Source organism: Protopterus annectens, chromosome 11.part0 (assembly GCF_019279795.1).
Source record: "Protopterus annectens isolate FY-2018-M chromosome 11.part0, PAN1.0, whole genome shotgun sequence".
NCBI lineage: Eukaryota > Metazoa > Chordata > Ceratodontiformes > Protopteridae > Protopterus > Protopterus annectens.
In genome coordinates, this window is record NC_056745.1 from 715,561,556 (window position 1) to 715,579,040 (window position 17,485).

At 37.5% G+C, this 17,485-nt stretch overlaps 1 protein-coding gene across 3 annotated transcripts in view; it reads left to right on the forward strand.

The window, feature by feature from the left end:
• The window catches only part of TBXAS1 (thromboxane A synthase 1), a 2,652,798-nt gene that overhangs the window by 47,171 nt on the left and 2,588,142 nt on the right, over window positions 1-17,485 (forward strand). The window contains exon 1 of one of the 3 annotated variants that reach the window (XM_044088178.1): window positions 14,898-14,971. The exons of the other annotated variants lie outside the window; for them this stretch is intronic. The gene's annotated coding sequence lies outside the window, so the exon portion shown is untranslated. Of the gene's footprint in view, window positions 1-14,897; window positions 14,972-17,485 lie in introns of those variants that run through there. 3 annotated transcript variants of the gene reach the window in all.

Consider the following 17,485-nt stretch of genomic DNA (forward strand, 5'->3'; position numbering starts at 1 on the left):
ACTGGGAGTTATTGAGGAGACCCAAGGTGAATGGAACAGCCTGTTTGTCTTGGTTCATAATCTATAAAGCTCCATAACATATTGTAATGATTTTCAGAAACTGAATGAGGTCTCCAAGTTTGACACATATCCAATGCCCTTAGCAGATTAACTCATAGACAGGCTAGGAAAAGCAAGGTTTTTGACCCTACAAGATTTGATCAAGAAGTGCCGGCAGATCTCCTTGCTGCCGAACCAAACCAAAGACAACATTCCCAACACCTGCAGGTCTCTTTCATTGTGCTGTCCTGCCTTTTGGACTGTGTTGAGTTCCTGCCACTTTTCAAAGGCTCATGGACGGAATTCTAAAACCTTATACCAGATTCTCAATACGGTATCTTGATGATATAGTATTTTATTCAGAAGAATGGGAATAATATTTTACCAAAGTACAAGCCGTACCAGAATCTTTAAAACATAAAGGAGTTACTGTTAACACTGCCAAAAGTAAGCATTGTATGACAGAAAGCACACATTTAGGATAAACGATTGGGAGAGAAGTAATTAAAACCCTAGCAAACAATATAGGAGCTGTAAGTGCGTGGCCAGTACCCATTGCCAAATTACAAGTAAAACACCATTATGGTTGGCAGACTATTATGGGAAAGTTGTAATTAACTTTGTTTCCACAGTCTGTCTTCTAATAGACTTTATGAAAGGGAAGCCCCCCCACCTGAGTCAGGTTGTTTGTGGAGGCAGATGAGGCCTTTAATCAGCTGAAGAATATTCAATAAAATATAAAATAAAAAGTAATATATATCACAGCTTGTAATAGTTGACTCTGATTTTGGCAAACCACTTATTGTTTACATGGATGCATCTGAAGTTGGGCTAATGACTGTATTTCACAAGAAGTAGGTAGTGAACAACTCCTGGTTTGCTGTCTTAGCGATGAGTTGAGCAGTGTTGAGATGAACTATGTCAATGAGTGAGAGTGCCTCACAATGGCTGTGTGAACAGTAATACATCAATAATAAATTGGGTAGCTAGCCTTTGTCACCGTAAACGTTTTGAGTGCACAGTCAGGCAGAGACCTGATGCAGAGAATACCAATGCAGAGGAGTTATCCAGGTCTTATAACCCATCTTGAATAGTATAGAAATGGGGTTCTGTTCTTGGAGCATTATCATTGTAACATAGTGACTTATAAATAATGGGCTGTATGTTGTTTTGATGTAAACATACAGTTCTTCTATATTATATATTGTTGAATGGGTGTTCATATAGCATGAAAAGTGACTTAAAGCAGACATTACCGTGAAAGCATCTGCTGTTATGATCTTAAAAAGAAAGGACTGTAGTCCAGAGAGATAAAGAGGTTAATTTCTCAATGCAGAGAGAATGCTGGGTAGTATTGTCCCCTCACAGGAAGAGGTTCTGTAGTTCAATTCTCAGCTGGGTTGCCTTCATTGCAAAGTTGGCATGCCTTCCCTATGTTTGTGTGAATTTTCTGCAGGTGCTCTGTTTTTCCCATAATCCAAAGGCATGCAGTAGGTGGATTGGACCCTCTAAACTGGTCAGAGGTACAAGTGTACAAGCATGTGTGTGGTATGGACGAATGACTATGGCAGGGCTAGCCACTCATTTTTGTGAACATTGGCTCTAGATGATAGGCACTATTGATGTGACACTGAATCCATGTGCAAGAATAGGAAAAAGGCAGTTATGTATGTATGTATGGATGGATGGATGCAGAGACAGAGCATTGCCAGTAAGAGATGATTGCTTCTTATGGGAGATGGAGAACTTTACCTGGAGATAGGACTCTAAGCATTTACCAGCTAATTGATTTACTGTATGTCAGAAGGCCAAATAGTAACAGAAAAGATAATTGTGACACAATGATTTGTAAATAATGAGACCCAAGTGAAGAAAGACTTGGATTTTTCCAAAAACTGTCTCCATGTATTGTTGGAGGGGAGAGTTGAATTAAGTGTAAGACTTTTGTATTTTCTTGTTCACAAGTGAAGTTTTGTTTTTGTTTTCTTACTTGTCAGTGTTAACAAATGTAAAATAAAGTAAATAAATAAATAAAGTGCACATTGTGAAATCTGCCGCCAGTGTCTTTCACCCACTGCCCTCCATAAAAAATATGAAATGGTTATTCATCCCACGTTCTGCTTCCTGTTTGTATATACTGTGGCTGTACTTGTCAGTTTCCTGCACTGAACTTCATTTTGCCACCATCAGTAACTTCTAATCCACTCATGTATTTAAATATGACAGATCAAATTAGCATAGATAGCATTCCATAATTCATGATTAGTAATGCTTGATAGATGTAATGATTTACATCTTATCCATACGCTTTTAATGTCATTTGATTTGTTCAGCCATCACCTATCATGATGCTTGGTGCATTGTTTTTCACCTCCAATGTAGTGAATAGTCAGAAAAGAAAATGGCTGGTTAAGTGAATCTGCTGTTGTAGGAAACAAACAGGAATGAAACCTGAACTACTTGGACTGCATTTTTGTAGTATTTTCAAATGGAAACTGCAGAAAAGCAGCAAATCATGGTAACTTTGAACACATACTTATTCAGGTAATGTGATGTGTCGGCTCATTCATCAAAAGTAATACTAAGTAATGAACTTTAAGTATCTGGCTTTATGGTGTAGAGGGATAAAGCCCAGAGTGTAACCCAGTAACTCAGGTGTTAGAAGAGCTGCAGGGAAGGAGAGGTGGTCCTGATTGAATCATCACCATGTTTGCATGGCAGTGAAAGCAGCCAGGGCTTGAAGCATGAATTCTGTGCCACCAGTTGAGTGATGGTAGACTTCAGCAGTGTATGCATGCACATGGGGACGGGGTAGCATGCCTCTGCTGAGAGTACTTATGTTGGGTCTATATTATATAAACGAAGCATTAAAATGTCAACTCACCTTTGATCGACTCCTATTTCTCGAAGCTGCACAACGTCAAAAGGCCAAATCATCAATTTCTTTCCAGGGAAACGAAGTTGATTGGCCGTTCTTTTAAATCTGCCCTTTTCATAACTGTAGTGTGATCTTGGAGTTAGTATATTCAGTTAGGGGGGGTTAGGGGGCACAGCCCCCCCACTTTAATAATGTTTGTTGTAATGTGGTGTGTGTGTTTGGGCTACCGATTTATCTCTTGGAAAGAAATCGATGATTTGAGGGTTCGACGTTGTGAGTTTCGAGAAATAGAGGTCACTCAAAGGTGAGTCAACATTTTAATGTTTCATTTATATAATATAGACCCCTTATGTCAGCCACCTGAGGGGAGGAGTACAGCTTAAATAAGCAATGGCCTACTATCCTAATGAGGACTTTCTTGTGGGCTCATGAAGAGGTCAGGGTATCATCATCAGCAGCAGCAGTGGGAGAAGTTGCAAGCTATTCAGTGAGCCTTAAGCTAGAGTAGACGTTGACTGGTGATATTTGACATCAGCAATGGCATCTCAAGCTGCTGCTCAGAACAGCCTATGGTTTTTGGACCGTTGAGACACTCAGTGAGTGATAGGATGCAAGAAAGGCAGGTTGTCTGTGGATTGCCAAGTTAACACAACCTTTTTGACAGCCTGGATGATGGCTCCCACCAGCTGGATCTCATCTGAGTTAGAAACTACTTTAATGCAGAGAAGGAGGGAATACATAGAACTCCTATGAGGAAAACTGGTGGGTGGCCAGCAGGGAGGTGTAAACCATGCAGAAAAACATGCATTTTAAAACTATAGAGCTTGAGCAGAGGCACCAGATACCACAGTACTAGGTGTTTACTGCTAAATGGCATCTAGGATATCACAGTTATTAATTACTTGATTCCATATGGAGTTCTTGGAGCCAAGTAGCATGCAGCATCCCTACACCATGCATATGCAATTCATAAAGGATGCATATCTCTCAACCTCTCAGCACAAGAAATCTGGACAAATCCTAAAATAATGGGAGGAAAAGGACTAAAAGTAGGCACAGATTTTATATATAGCTCTTATAAACTTAGAAAGTTGTCAGAATAACAGGATTTGCACTACCATATATTTATTGAAGGCTATATAAGTCTGCAACTAAAATGTATGTCATTATTTAGCCTCAGTAATTTGTTAGAAAACTACACATTTTATGATGAACAGACCAAAGATATGGGGCAAAAATCTGGGCATTCCTCAAAAATCTGGATAGTTGTGAGGTATGAAAGGATTACATTTAGGAATACAATCTTGATTCATTGTCTTTTTCCTTTTGTGTGTCTACCACTTTTCTTATACCCTTAAGTATATACATATGTGGAGATAATGATTTAATGACTTGATTGCCAGGTTAACTTTCTCTATGCAAAAAGAAGTAACAACCTCACTTAGCTGTGAGCCCATAGCACACAGTCTTCCTCTATAATATTTGTGTTCTTCCCACCTGTCAGTGTTACATCTTTCTGCATTTGCATACATATGTGAATTGTCACTGATCGCACTCAATCTATCAGCAGTTGAGGCCCCAGGTCTTCAAGATCAGTATTCTGGTAGTGACTAAATCTTCAGATTCCAGCCTCAGCACCATATCAGTGATTTAATCTTTGGCCTTTTATCTTTGTGCTTTGCCAGGGGCTGCTGCAACATTGTAATCTGGCAACCCTCATGGTTGCTATATAGTGTGCATTCATACCCCAGACCCTTCTCAGTGGAACTTTGAATATCCTGCCTACACATATGTTACAATGAACAGGTCAGAGCCTCCTGTATCCCAGACACACAAACAGATCCTGACTACAGCCATGTCTATGCCATTGCCTGTCCCATTACAAAAAGCATACGTAATGATTCTCTTCAGGTACGATATTGGTACTGTATACTGTGTCTCACACCAACCGTTGTGCTGCCTTAACATTGATTTAGCAATCCACATTCAGATGTTCATGAAAGTGTGTATGCATATAATTCCCAATTTAGTATATCTTTAAAGGATATGATATGTTATATGTATAAATAAATGGAGCTATAGTTATGTTTGCTGTTCTCATAGTAGAAAATCATTTGTCTACTATCAGTACTAAGACTAGTAACCTCCAAAACATGGATATTTGAAATGTGAAACATTTGCAGATTGCCATAAAACATGTAGGATTTTCCAGTGATTTTTTTCTGTCATGTAAATAAATTCTGGGTATCAGGATGTACACAATAAGTTTTGTAATTTATGCATTTACATACAACAAGGAAATGTACCTCCAGTGTGTGTGTGTGTGTGTGTGTGTGTGTGTGTGTGTGTGTGTGTGTGTGTGTGTCTGTATATGTGCGTGTGCACATGACTGTATCTCTGTGTTTGTTAGCAGGAAGGGAGGTGGGGATAATCTATATTAAAAGTATAAACATCCACACATCCACATATGCTGACAGAAGACCTATGATATGCCAAGTCTGCCCAAATGTTGCAGATGCTCTTCCTCTGTTCCTCTTCTCTTCTGTATTTCAAACATATTAAGTATCATTAAATCACTTTATTGATCTGCATGGGTGTGTTAAGTATCCTTGAGTCACTCCATTGATCTGTATGGGTGAAGACCCAGATGTAAAGTCTGGAGTGCCCATCACTGTCATGCAAGGAACATTTTCCGATACCAGGTGAATCCATTATAAAGTACTGTGTGTTAATCCATGTAATTTGTTTTGGTTTATAGTATGTTATGATTTTCCAGAGTTTAGATAAAATACTGTAGGTATAGTTATAACTAAGAAGACTTTGTTTAAACTGGATTTTAGGCAGTCTTCAAGTTAGGTGCCTTGGTTTAAGAAGTTTTCTTTTAAAAATGTGTCACTGTTGGAAACATATAAAGTAGACTTGAGGTTGACATAGATTTTATATATTGACATAGATTTTATATATATGTATATATACATATATACATACACACACATATATACATATATATATATATATATATATATATATATATATATACACATATATATATATACACATATATATATATATATATATATATATATATATATATATATATATATAGGTTGATTATAGATTATATATTATTATTGTTATGATTATAGATTGTCTTTTAATTTTAGAATTCGTCATTATTAGAAACAAATATGCTTATAATTCTGCTACAGTATCATTTCTATCTGTGACAATTAAAGCATTTATTTTGGTTCTGTGCTGTAAACTAATTTTGTAGCTAGGAGTCATTAAAGTTGTCTGCATTAAAAACTTCTCTAATACTGCTCTGTGCACCCTAATAAAAAAGTTACATTTAAGCTGTTCTAATTAGAGCAGGAAGTGTGATATTTTAAGAGGTTTAAACCCCAGTAATGGTTAAGGTGCATTTTACTTACTAAGACAGTTTGTCACTGAGGCTGTCATCTGTATTCAGTGTGAACCACTTCCACTTTGTAACATAGCACTGTTGAGTAGCTTATTGTTATTAAGAATATTTATCATAAACTGTTTTCATTTTTATCTATATGTGTGTGTGTGTGCGCGCTCGTGTGTGTGTGTAGTGTGCATTAGTGCAGCAACTTTCATGTTTTCTAACAATGCAGTGACTGTTACATGCTTTCAAACAACACATTCCTTATCAATGGAGACAATGACTGCACTAGAAAATATGCTGCAGGAGCAAAAGGGAAATTAGGTATCAGGTTTCATGCCTTCTGTAATAGTTATCTAATCCCAGCACACAGACAATATTAATGCTAATAAGGGGGCAACACCTACCAAGAATTAAGAAGGGGCTATTCAGTACCTTGTGGTTATTTTAGCCACTCTGATCAGAATATAGTTTTAATCAAAATAACTGTAATTTTTTCATGAAAATTCTAGTTCTATGATAAGTGTCTGACACTAATATTGTCTCAGTAGGGATCTTCAGAACAACAGTAAGTAGTAACCATTAATTAATAATAACAGTTCTTTTCTTCAATTTTCTGCAGAGTCTTTTCTTAAATAAACAAGTAGAATATATTAACTATAAGCAGTTCATTGGCCATAAACCTGCATTAAGCACATGTATGCCTAAACATGGAGAGAGTAACACATATGACTTTCAGGGCCTAATCAAAATAATCAGGCATTCTAACAATGTATAATATAATATAATGCTTGGTCAAGACATTCTGAACAGTTTAAGAAACACATTTTTATGTAATGCAAATAGTTTAATGATTACCCTATCCGATTTGTTCATAAGGAGATGTAATGTGCTTGTTTTAAATGAAATAATACTTCACCAAGGTTAGTCACTGCTACTTTATCTAAATCAAGGCATTTAATAAGTGATTTCATTCCTGGTTTTTAAACAAAATATTATGTATATTGCCTGCTGGGAGGAAATGAACAGGAATAATTAAATTTTTCAAGCAGTGGATTAAATGTTTCCTGTAATGCAACCAAGTTAATGATTAGGAGCTGTAACTCTTTGCTATGGACTTTTCGATTCCCAAGAAAGCAGCTAAAAGTAACCAGATCAGTTATGCTGGGCATCAAGCCAAGATATGTCTTTTGTAATGCCAGTAGTCTGAATAAAGATGGTTGTTTATGTTCAGTAATCTGAATTAGGTTGGTTGTTTACATTCAGTAGTCTGAATAAAGTTGGTTATTTACATTCTTTCTGCTTTTTACCATTTATTATGGTTTGTGTTGTCCTAGAAATAGGGGTTACTGATTCTAATATAGTACATTCTTTACAAGATTGTACTGACTTCCATCTTGCTGGAAGCCCTGGTCGTAGGGATGGCACATCTAATTATATGAATATTTCCATGCAGGGTAGCTTATTTACATTACATAGTATTTCATTGAATCGTATGTACTCAAGACAATGTTACCAACACTAATCTGTATTCTAAACTATTTCAGAACTACAGTAGTTTTTGGAGCAAAGGTGAATGACACTACCATCCTCTTTTTATCGCAATCTTACATTTGAATTGTACATAGTCTGTAGTTGCTTGGTGGGGGTTGTCTGGATGAAAGTAACTGACCCTGTTGTCACGATCAGTTTAACATTCATCCATCAAGAAAATAAGGGATAAATGCATCACAGAATACCCAGACCTTCAGAACTTCTGAAGGCTGGTTGCCCCCCCCCCCCCCCCCACACACACACACACACAACAAGGCTGTATCAGTGGATTTTGACATGGGTTTAGTAATTGCCTCTGCCATGAATCCAAACTAGTCTAAACCCCATCCTGTTCATAGCTGTACGCAGAAGGCCTCTGTACTTGTCTGGAGGGCTGGGGATGATGTCATTATTTATTTAACATTCCTCTCAAACCTTAGAGGTCACTCAATCTTGTGTTGGGCTGGGGTCAGTGTCGTCATTATTTTTTAACTTTCCTCACAAACGTCAAAGGGATCCAGGGAGGGTCACTCTAGCCAGAAATGTAGCTGACTCAACCAGCACCACACCCCGTCAGCTCTTCAAGTGAAGAGCAAAAAAGAAAGATGTTCTTTCTTCTGGCACACCATTCAGGTGTCCAGATGCACAATATGCCCCCGTCCAGCATTCGGGTCCCATTTCAGTGTCCAACCCCCGACCACCCTTCAACACATTTAATAAAAACAAATTCTTTTAAACAGTTGCTACAGTTTATATCTTGCTTGCATGGAGTGCTGAACATTTATACCCTGCCTGCATGCTTTAGAGGAGCACTGTACTGTCTCTAGAAATAACACAATGAAATATTGTAATCATTACTTTTTTATTCATTTTCCTCACAGTCAAAACATTCAGTGCATACACATGTGGCTATCTTTTGGGGGAGAGTAAATAAGCATGCTGTTTATATATGTCTGACTGCAAATATGTTATGTTCTTGTCTTTCCAGTTTTGTCCCAGTCTGACATCAGAAGGGTGCACAGAATGTGGCTGCTTTTTGGGGGTAGGGGATGAGGAGCCATGCTGTATTTAAATAAGACAGCATCTTAAAATATGACTGTGGACATTTATGCCTTAATTTTAATCCCAATTTAACACCAGAGGGGGTTACACAGAAAGTGACTATGTAGTTTGAGGTGTAGTGCGATTGGTGGCAGGTCTATTCCCATAGATGTGTGTGTGTGTGTGTGTGTGTGTGTGTGTGTGTGTGTGTGTGTGTGTGTGTGTGTGTATCCTCACAAGCATTTGCTTTCTCAAGTTTATTGTGAACTGGTGTTTGGTAAGCTTTGAACATTAAAAGTTAGGTGTAATTTATTCCTTCCTGTAAACAAAAAAAAGTAGGACTGAATTTCTGTTCCACACGCATGATTTTTGTTCAGGCCATCATTGGATCAAAAGGTTTGAAAAAGTTCTAAAATGTACCTTAGAGCATATATAATCCTATGGCTTTTGGGTGCCTAGCAGCCCTCTGATTAATTTAGTTATGACAAGATAGTCTTGGTCAGTTAGGATGCAAGACGCAGGATAAACAGAGTTGGAGTGAGACTGAATTTCTTTCCATAATCATGTTTTTTGTTTGGGCAATCATTGGATGAAAAGGTTGTTTTAGAAATTCTAAAATCAATCTCAGAACATCTAGAAACCTCATGGCTTAATGCTGTTATTCCTTCTGCATTTATTACAGTGTAGTGTTGGTTAGTTAGGATGTCCTGAAGAGATGCAGGTAAAAACAAAGTTGAAGAGCAAGGCTACATTTCTTCCTTTGATCATGGATTATTTTTCAGGCAATCCATTAGACTTAAAAGACTGTTTACTAAATCTAGAATGCATCTTGGAACATCTAGAAACCTCATGGCTCCTCACAGTTTAATGCTGTTATTTCCACTGCAGTTATTACAGTGCAGTCTTGGTTAGTTAGGATGTGCTGAAAGGATGCAGGTAAACAAAGCTGAGGATTAAGGCTAAATTTCTTTCTTTGATCATGGATTTTGTTCTGGGCATCTAGAAACCTCCTGGCTTGATGCAGCTGTTTCCTCTACAGATCTCGGAGTGCAGTCTTGCCTAGATAGAACATGTTGAATGAATTAATAAGTGCAGGAAAAAAAAAAGAAAAAACTGTGAGAAAAAGGAAGAAAAAATGAAATCTGGATAATATGATTAGAGCAGGATGGGCTGTGCAGTGTGTGTGTGTGTGTGTGTGGGGGGGGGGGGGGGGCAGTTTACCTAAGGCCAGCAATCTGTATTTTACAGTGTGACTGATTAAGAAAGGGTAAATAGAAAAATGAGTTCTGCACTCCTTGCCTGTTTTCCATGATTTTTGTTTGCATTCAGATCTTTTTGTACATCTTTCACTAGTCATTTGTATCTACCTGTACATTGTATAATAGTCAGGCATATGTATAGCTCTGAACTGTAACAATTTTACATCATTTGGTCTGTCCCTCTTATAATTTTTGGTTTCCTAGTAGACCATTAAGGACTGCAGTCACTAAATAATGAGACATTTGAGTTTTGGGATTAATTTTCTTCAGAAAATTCATGATAATGCAAAAACAATTTTTCTGTCAACCTTCTAAGTATATAAGAACAATATTAAAATCTGTCCCTGATTTTGGGTCTTTGTATCCCATTTTTGTTTTGTTTTGGTCTTGATTCTTGAGATAAGAGGTTGAGATATGTCATCATTATTGTCAGCCCCTTTTCCCCATATTGACATGGGGCTCAGGTGTTACAATGACATCAGTCAATGTGAGTAAATCATGGAGAACCAGTGTTTACACTGTTGAGTGGCTTGCCCTGACAGAGTACATTCAAACCAAAGGGTGAAAAGGATGCACAGACGAACCATTCAGTAAAAACTGCAAGAAAAACAAAGCCAAGCTAGAGTTTTCACTGTATGATACCTTAAACCTCCTGTAATGGATGACATGTAAGGACATTAAGTATTTCAGCTACATGACTTTTTGTTTGTGTAAGTCTTTATGGTTACATTCAGACCAGCAAAGCCAAACTCCACTAGCTGTGGACATGCATGTTTCAGCTGGGTTTAAGGACCTTGTGTTTATTAAATATATCCATTTACGTTGTACTAATAAGGTCAATAAAAAGGCTAAAACATGCATATCCACAGCTAGTGGGGTTTGGCGTTATTGGCCTGAACATAATAGAAGTTGTCAGATGCCGTATATCATTTTACATTCTAGCTTCACTCTGCTTGGGTAAAAAATGTGTTCATTATTCCTTAGCTAAACGTCATTGGAGGATGTTAACTTAGGCTTGTTATTTCATTAGAAGGATGAAGTTGTATGAACTGTTTGATAAGTGGCTGTCAGGTCTGAACAAGCTTTATCCTGGGTAATTACCTTTTCTCCTAGATATAGTGCTTTCAGAGTTGGGGTATATAAGAGCAGGGGAATGGGATGCAGAACCAAGGCCCTCTGAGGAAAAATGTCTTACTGTGTTAATAGTGAGTTCTGTATGTTACCATTACTGCAGCTGGATCATAGTTACATTTTCATAGCTGTGGGACGCAGAGTAACATGTCTTGTACCTCTGATAGTTTGCTGGCTGCTATGGAGGGAACTCTATATTGATGTGATACAGGGGTAGTGCAGTGTGTTGGAGTTGTAGTGCTCTGTCCAAAATGTGGCAAGATTGGTGGTGGCCTGTGCTTAAATGGCACAATGATAGTGCTTCATTCCGGTCTGCTGGCTGGTAAGTCTCTTTGCTGGAGTGATAACACAACTTGCGGTAATGGTTATGTTATACGGTTACATCTGGCAGAATGTTACCATTCTGCTCTGAAGTGGTAATAACAGGTTGAAATAATAGTAAAGGTAATCCTCCATAATGCAGTAAAAGACTTGCAATGCTCCATGGTGCAGTAACAGAGTGGCAAAGTTCCATGGTGCAGTTACAGAGTGGTAGAATGCCATGGTGTAGTTGCAACATGATAATGCTCTGTGTTAACATTGCAAGAGTACTAGAGTATCATTCTGTGATGGTAGAATGGTACGGTTGCACACTGTTGCACTTTGGAGTGATAATGCTTAGTGCTGGAGTGGCAGAGTGCTAGAACATCTCACTGGCATTTTACAGTGGTTGTGCTTTGTGATGGGATGGCAAACCCCTCATGCTGGAGTGGCGTAGAAGCCTTGCTGTAGTAGCAGATGGTCATGGTGAAATGGCAATGTTCCGTGCTGCAGTGGTACTATTCCATCATTGAAAGATGAAATAATACTGATGTAAGCTAGTGTTGTACAGTGGTTTTGCTGCAGTGACAGGGAGGTAGTGCTTTTGTTTCAAGTCATAAAGTGGTACTTGCTGAATGAGTTATGATGGACTGGTAGTGTTCCTGTTAGGAAAGGTGTAGTGGCAGTACCAACATGCTGTGGTGCTAGAGTAATAATATTCTACATCAGTCATTTCCAGAGGGTCAGGGTAATAATTTGTCCTGCTGGACAAGGAACACTTTACATTGTGATGGCAGAGTATCAGTGCCTTATGCTAGTGTGCAGAGCATACCTCTCAACTGTCCATATTTTTGCTTCATATTTTGGGTCTGTTCCTCATAAAATTTGTGGTTTCTGGATTTCTGTGGCAAATTACTTAAGATTGAATTCACTAAATAATGACAGGCATTTAAATGTCATATTCCATATCCTTCAGAAAATGCATGGCAACACAATACCTTTTATTCTAACAACTTTCTAAATTTCTAAGAGCAATATTTAAAATGTGTCCCTATTTTTTGGGCTTTGTCCCTCCATTAATTTTATCTTTGTCCAGATTTTTTGCACTAAGAGTTTGACTACTATGGTTCAGAGTGGTGGTGATTGAGTGGCATGCTGGAAGGGTAAAGTGGTGATGTTCCACGCTTGAGCATTGGAGTATCCTGCACATTAAAGTGAAAGTTCTCTACTTTAACACTGCAGATTTTTCAGGAAGGCCAGATTATGGTAATGATGAGTAAAAGCTTTGACAGTTTAGCGTGGAGACAAGATGGGACATAAAGACATTGCGTGGGGATACAAATTAAGACTGCAGATGGAAGAGATGATGTGATGATCAGTTTAAGAGAAGGGGAAATCAAGTCAGATTTTAAAGAGAAAAAACTGTTTAATGGATATCCATGCATCTGAATGGAGTTGATAAATGTTGTCAGTGCTGCCGTTTATGCTTATGGCTGATTAATTAAGGAATGTCCTGAAATAAACAGCAAAGCAATGTAAAAAAACTAGATCTATGCATTTGTGACCATGGAACCATTATGTTACAGACAGATAACTTAAAAATAAATAAGTAGATGAAGATCTGTGATAGCATTTCGTAAGGACATGGAAGCTACAAAAGCTCAAATCAGAAAAAAAAAGTCTTGGGGGTTGAATAGCCTTTGTGCCATTCAGAAATTATCTCATTTAGAGTTGTCAAAGATTAATTTTAGGGGCTGTTGCAGGCATTATAGGAGGCTGCTTAAAACTAAACTCCCTGAGAATCTCTAATTGACAGCTCTGTGAAATTGTGATAGCATGCTCTCAAGTCAGACGTATAAATATTTTATTAGGACGTATGCTTTATCTGCCATCTGCATCAGTGAAACCACTTTATTACAGGATTACTTAAATTAGCACTGGAGATATGCTGTAGAGAGGAGAGGAATGAAGGTCAGAAGGACTAAGACAATATATGTACGTGAATGAGAGGGAGGACAGAGGAATGGTGAGGATACAGGGAGTAGATTTAGTGAAGTTGAATGAATTTAAATACTTTGATGAACAGTTCAGAGTAATGGCGATTGTGAAAGAGAGGTGCAGAACAGTGTGCAGGCAGGGTGGAGTGGGTGAAGAAGAGTGTCAAGAGTGATTTGTGACAGACTGGGTCTAGGGAAGTAAATAGTGTAGGAAGAAATAGCCAGGGAATTGTTATGGCTAGGCTTGTATAGGCCCTAGGGCTGAAAGCCTAGTACCAAGCTATGAACCTATTAGAGTTAGAGAGTCAGCTCAGGTTGGACAGTTTGGAGACAAAGCCAGAGAGGTGTAAAACAATAAAAATCTATTGTTAACAAAGATTACTTAGGTTATGAAAATAGAAATTGATTTTTACATGCAAAATGTATATGTGTATGTTTATATATATTTTTTGATTGCCAAATGAACTAAGGTTGATATATTTCCAGCCATGTAGTATATTGCCTTGGATAAAATCACAGACTTAATAATCTACTTAATAATTTGGTTAAATAAGAGGTACCACATCATTATAAATTTTATTTAAAGTACATAAGTGTTATATATTATTATGACAGCTACTAGGTAGGTCAGGACCAGCTCGAATGTCACACTGATGGGGAAGGGATGTGAATTTAACATGTGTACCAATCACACTTTGTTTTACAGCACAATAAACCACTCCCATGCCTGATAAAAAGTATAAATATATATATTTAGAAAGCTTGTGAGGAAATTATTACTCTATTTTTGTTTTACTTGGATCGCTTGTCTGTGTACTTAATAAAGGATTTTCGACTGGAAACAGACTGCCTGGCTTGCTTGGATTACTTTCGAATACTTAGTAATGCTGTACAATTATATATTTTCTAATATTATTTTTTGTTTTGTTTTGACTTAAGACGAGTTTAAGTTCGCTACTTCTACTACTATTGTCTGATCTGATTAATATACAGTGATTAACTAGAAATATTTGGACTGAAAATCTTCCACACAGAGAAGTTTCTTACACTGTTTTATTTTTGGACTTACTACACTTTAGTGGGTTGTTTTGAGACTTCGGGGATACCACGGAGATTACTTGTTTTATGATGCTACATTTACTGACATTAAAGGTGAGGCCATTTCTATTCCAGTAGATATGTATTTTTGGAGAGAATCGTGGAGAAGTTTGGGTCTTTTATTGAAATAGTTATGTTACCCAGTCTGTAGTTCACCAGTATATTTGGTTACTCAGAACAGATGCTCAAATTTTATTTTCTGTTTCATATCCAAGAAGAATAGTCCAAGAAAGTGTGCCAGTACAAAGCCTTGTAGGACACCATTACTTACCTCCATTGGGATAGACAGGTAATCCTCACTCTTATATCCTATTACTCAGCCAGTGTTTTACCCACTGAATTATGCATGTATTGGTATTTAATTCTTATAATTTGTCAGTTAGTCCTTTATGTGGAATTAATGGTGAAAAACATAGAGAAGTCAAGAAAAACACTGTCTCCACCCTTCAAGAAGTGCTGTTGTTATGTATTCAAAGTATATCACAACATGAAAAACATAAACAATTTCCATAAAAACCTGTTGCTCTATATCTAACAAAAGCAGGTTATGTGTGTTATTTTGGATAAGATCCCTTTTGTAGCTTTTTTTATAATTTTACACAGAATACTGGTTAGGCTGAAGCACCTAAAATTGCCTGGGTCTTATATGACACCACTTTTCTAAACTGGTATCACTCATGTCAGAGAGGTGTCCACATGACTTTTTTTTAACATGATTGATAAGGGTATACTCAAGTTTTCTTTGAATCTGATTAGGAATCCAGAAGGTATGGTCTTTGGTTCCATGAAACTTGAGTTTTTAATTTTATTTGTAACACCAATTATCAAGTCTGTAGTTATACAAGGGATGCCTTCCCTTGTCTCCAGAGCACTCAGATATATTTATTTGCTTACTGTGAAGCTTGTGCATAGTTTTTCTTTAAGGAGTTTTGCAATATCGTGTGGCTAGACAAACAATTTTTTTAATAACGTTACATATTTTCCCTTTAAATATTCTGATATAGTAAAAATTATTCATATTGGTTTTCATTCTTCTAGGCCAGCCATCTTATAATTAAATATTAAAAAATACATTTCATGATGAGAGTTAGTAGCTTCTGTATTTTATTTACTCTAAACATATTTTTATGACTACTATAGTTTTGATAATTACATATTACCTCTTTTTCCTACCATATATCCTATCAGTTCTGTGACTGTACCTTTTTATTTTTGCTGAATTACTGCATCTGCTGGTTTGTACATCATATTTCTAGTAACCACTCTAAACACCTTTAGCTGTAGTCAGGGCAAGTAAGTTCATCTCTTGATGGCTGTGTGACATAGAGGAGTGAGACTCTGACTTTGTTTGAGATCAATCACCCTGGCCTGATTAACCCTCTGGGCACTGGAGGTGGGCCACTCTGATGCTGACCTACCCATCCCTGAGTAGGAAACTTGTCTAAGTCATGCCACAGGAATACATGCTGAATGAAGGCAGACTATTACACTCTACTACACTCAAAGGTACTAGCCTGGTGAAGGAGTGCATTCAGGTTATTCAGGCATCGGTAGCAGATCAGTATAGTTAGGCATTGCACACTGTTTGCTGGCTAGAGAGTGGGGTCACTGGGGTCTGTCAATAGAATAAGAATTAAACAACAAAAAAACCTCCTAACTTCCACAGGATTGTGGCTGCAATTCTGTGAATTTTGTTAGCTTCTATACCTACAATTCACAATTACTTGCTTTTGTTTGTAGATGTGTCGTAAAACTATTTACGCTGTGTACTATGCCGTAGCTGATACTGTTAAACGCGTTTCAAGCATTTTATAGTGATAATTTCATGTTTTAGTGCTTAATAACTGCAGAAACACTACTACTGTGAACAGCGTTTTATAGTCATGATTTTCTTGTTAATTACATAATACTGTAGAAACGCGACTGCTGTGCCCATCGTTTTACATCTATATTGATGCCTCTTTGTTTAATTGCTTAATAACTGCAGCAACGCTATTTTCTTGTTTAAATGCATAACTGTAGAAACACTACTACTGTGAACTGAGAGTTATATTTATATTGATGCTTCCTTGTTTGCATAATAACTACAGAAACACCTTTAAAATGGTAAAGAGCTCACAGTTACAAAGCTAGAACAGACATTGCATTCTGTATTCCTATGCTGTATCCCTATTCCTTTTAAAAAAAGAAAAACTGCCTTAAAGAAAGCATCTGCTTATAACAATAGTTGCATAGAGCTCAAAGCAAGTTTCCTAGGCCACTACCTAGTGTTTAACAAGTACTGCATTGTTTCATTGTTGAACTCTTTCATATCTTTAGCCTAACTTCTGGTTACCTCTTCTATCCCCACAGTTTCCCTGCTTGGCTAACTTGGTCCCTGCCCATCAAAGACCCGCAGATAGTAACCTCGGGAAACCTGCTCTGTAATAATTTATTTACCTGAAAAAGGGAATAACTACACCTAAAGAAAAATCAAAATGTATGTGTTACTATCCTTTTTAATTTCAGGGTAGCACACACTCGATCAGGTCAATGCTGAGCCCTCCTATATCCCTCTAGTAAAACCCCCCTCCTCTCTTCCTGCCCTTCCAATTTCAGAATTCCCTGCTAAAATAATTGCAATTGGCTATACAACTAAACAATTTTAAAGATAGCACTAACGAGTTTTACAGAGTTTCACACTTACCCTGCAATCGTTAGCCTGGGGTTTAAGCCCTGCTCCGTTTGCTTCACTCACTCTGTGCTCCTCCCTGCCCCCAAATCTCACCCACCCCCAGTACCTCTACATTTATTTTGAAGCTAA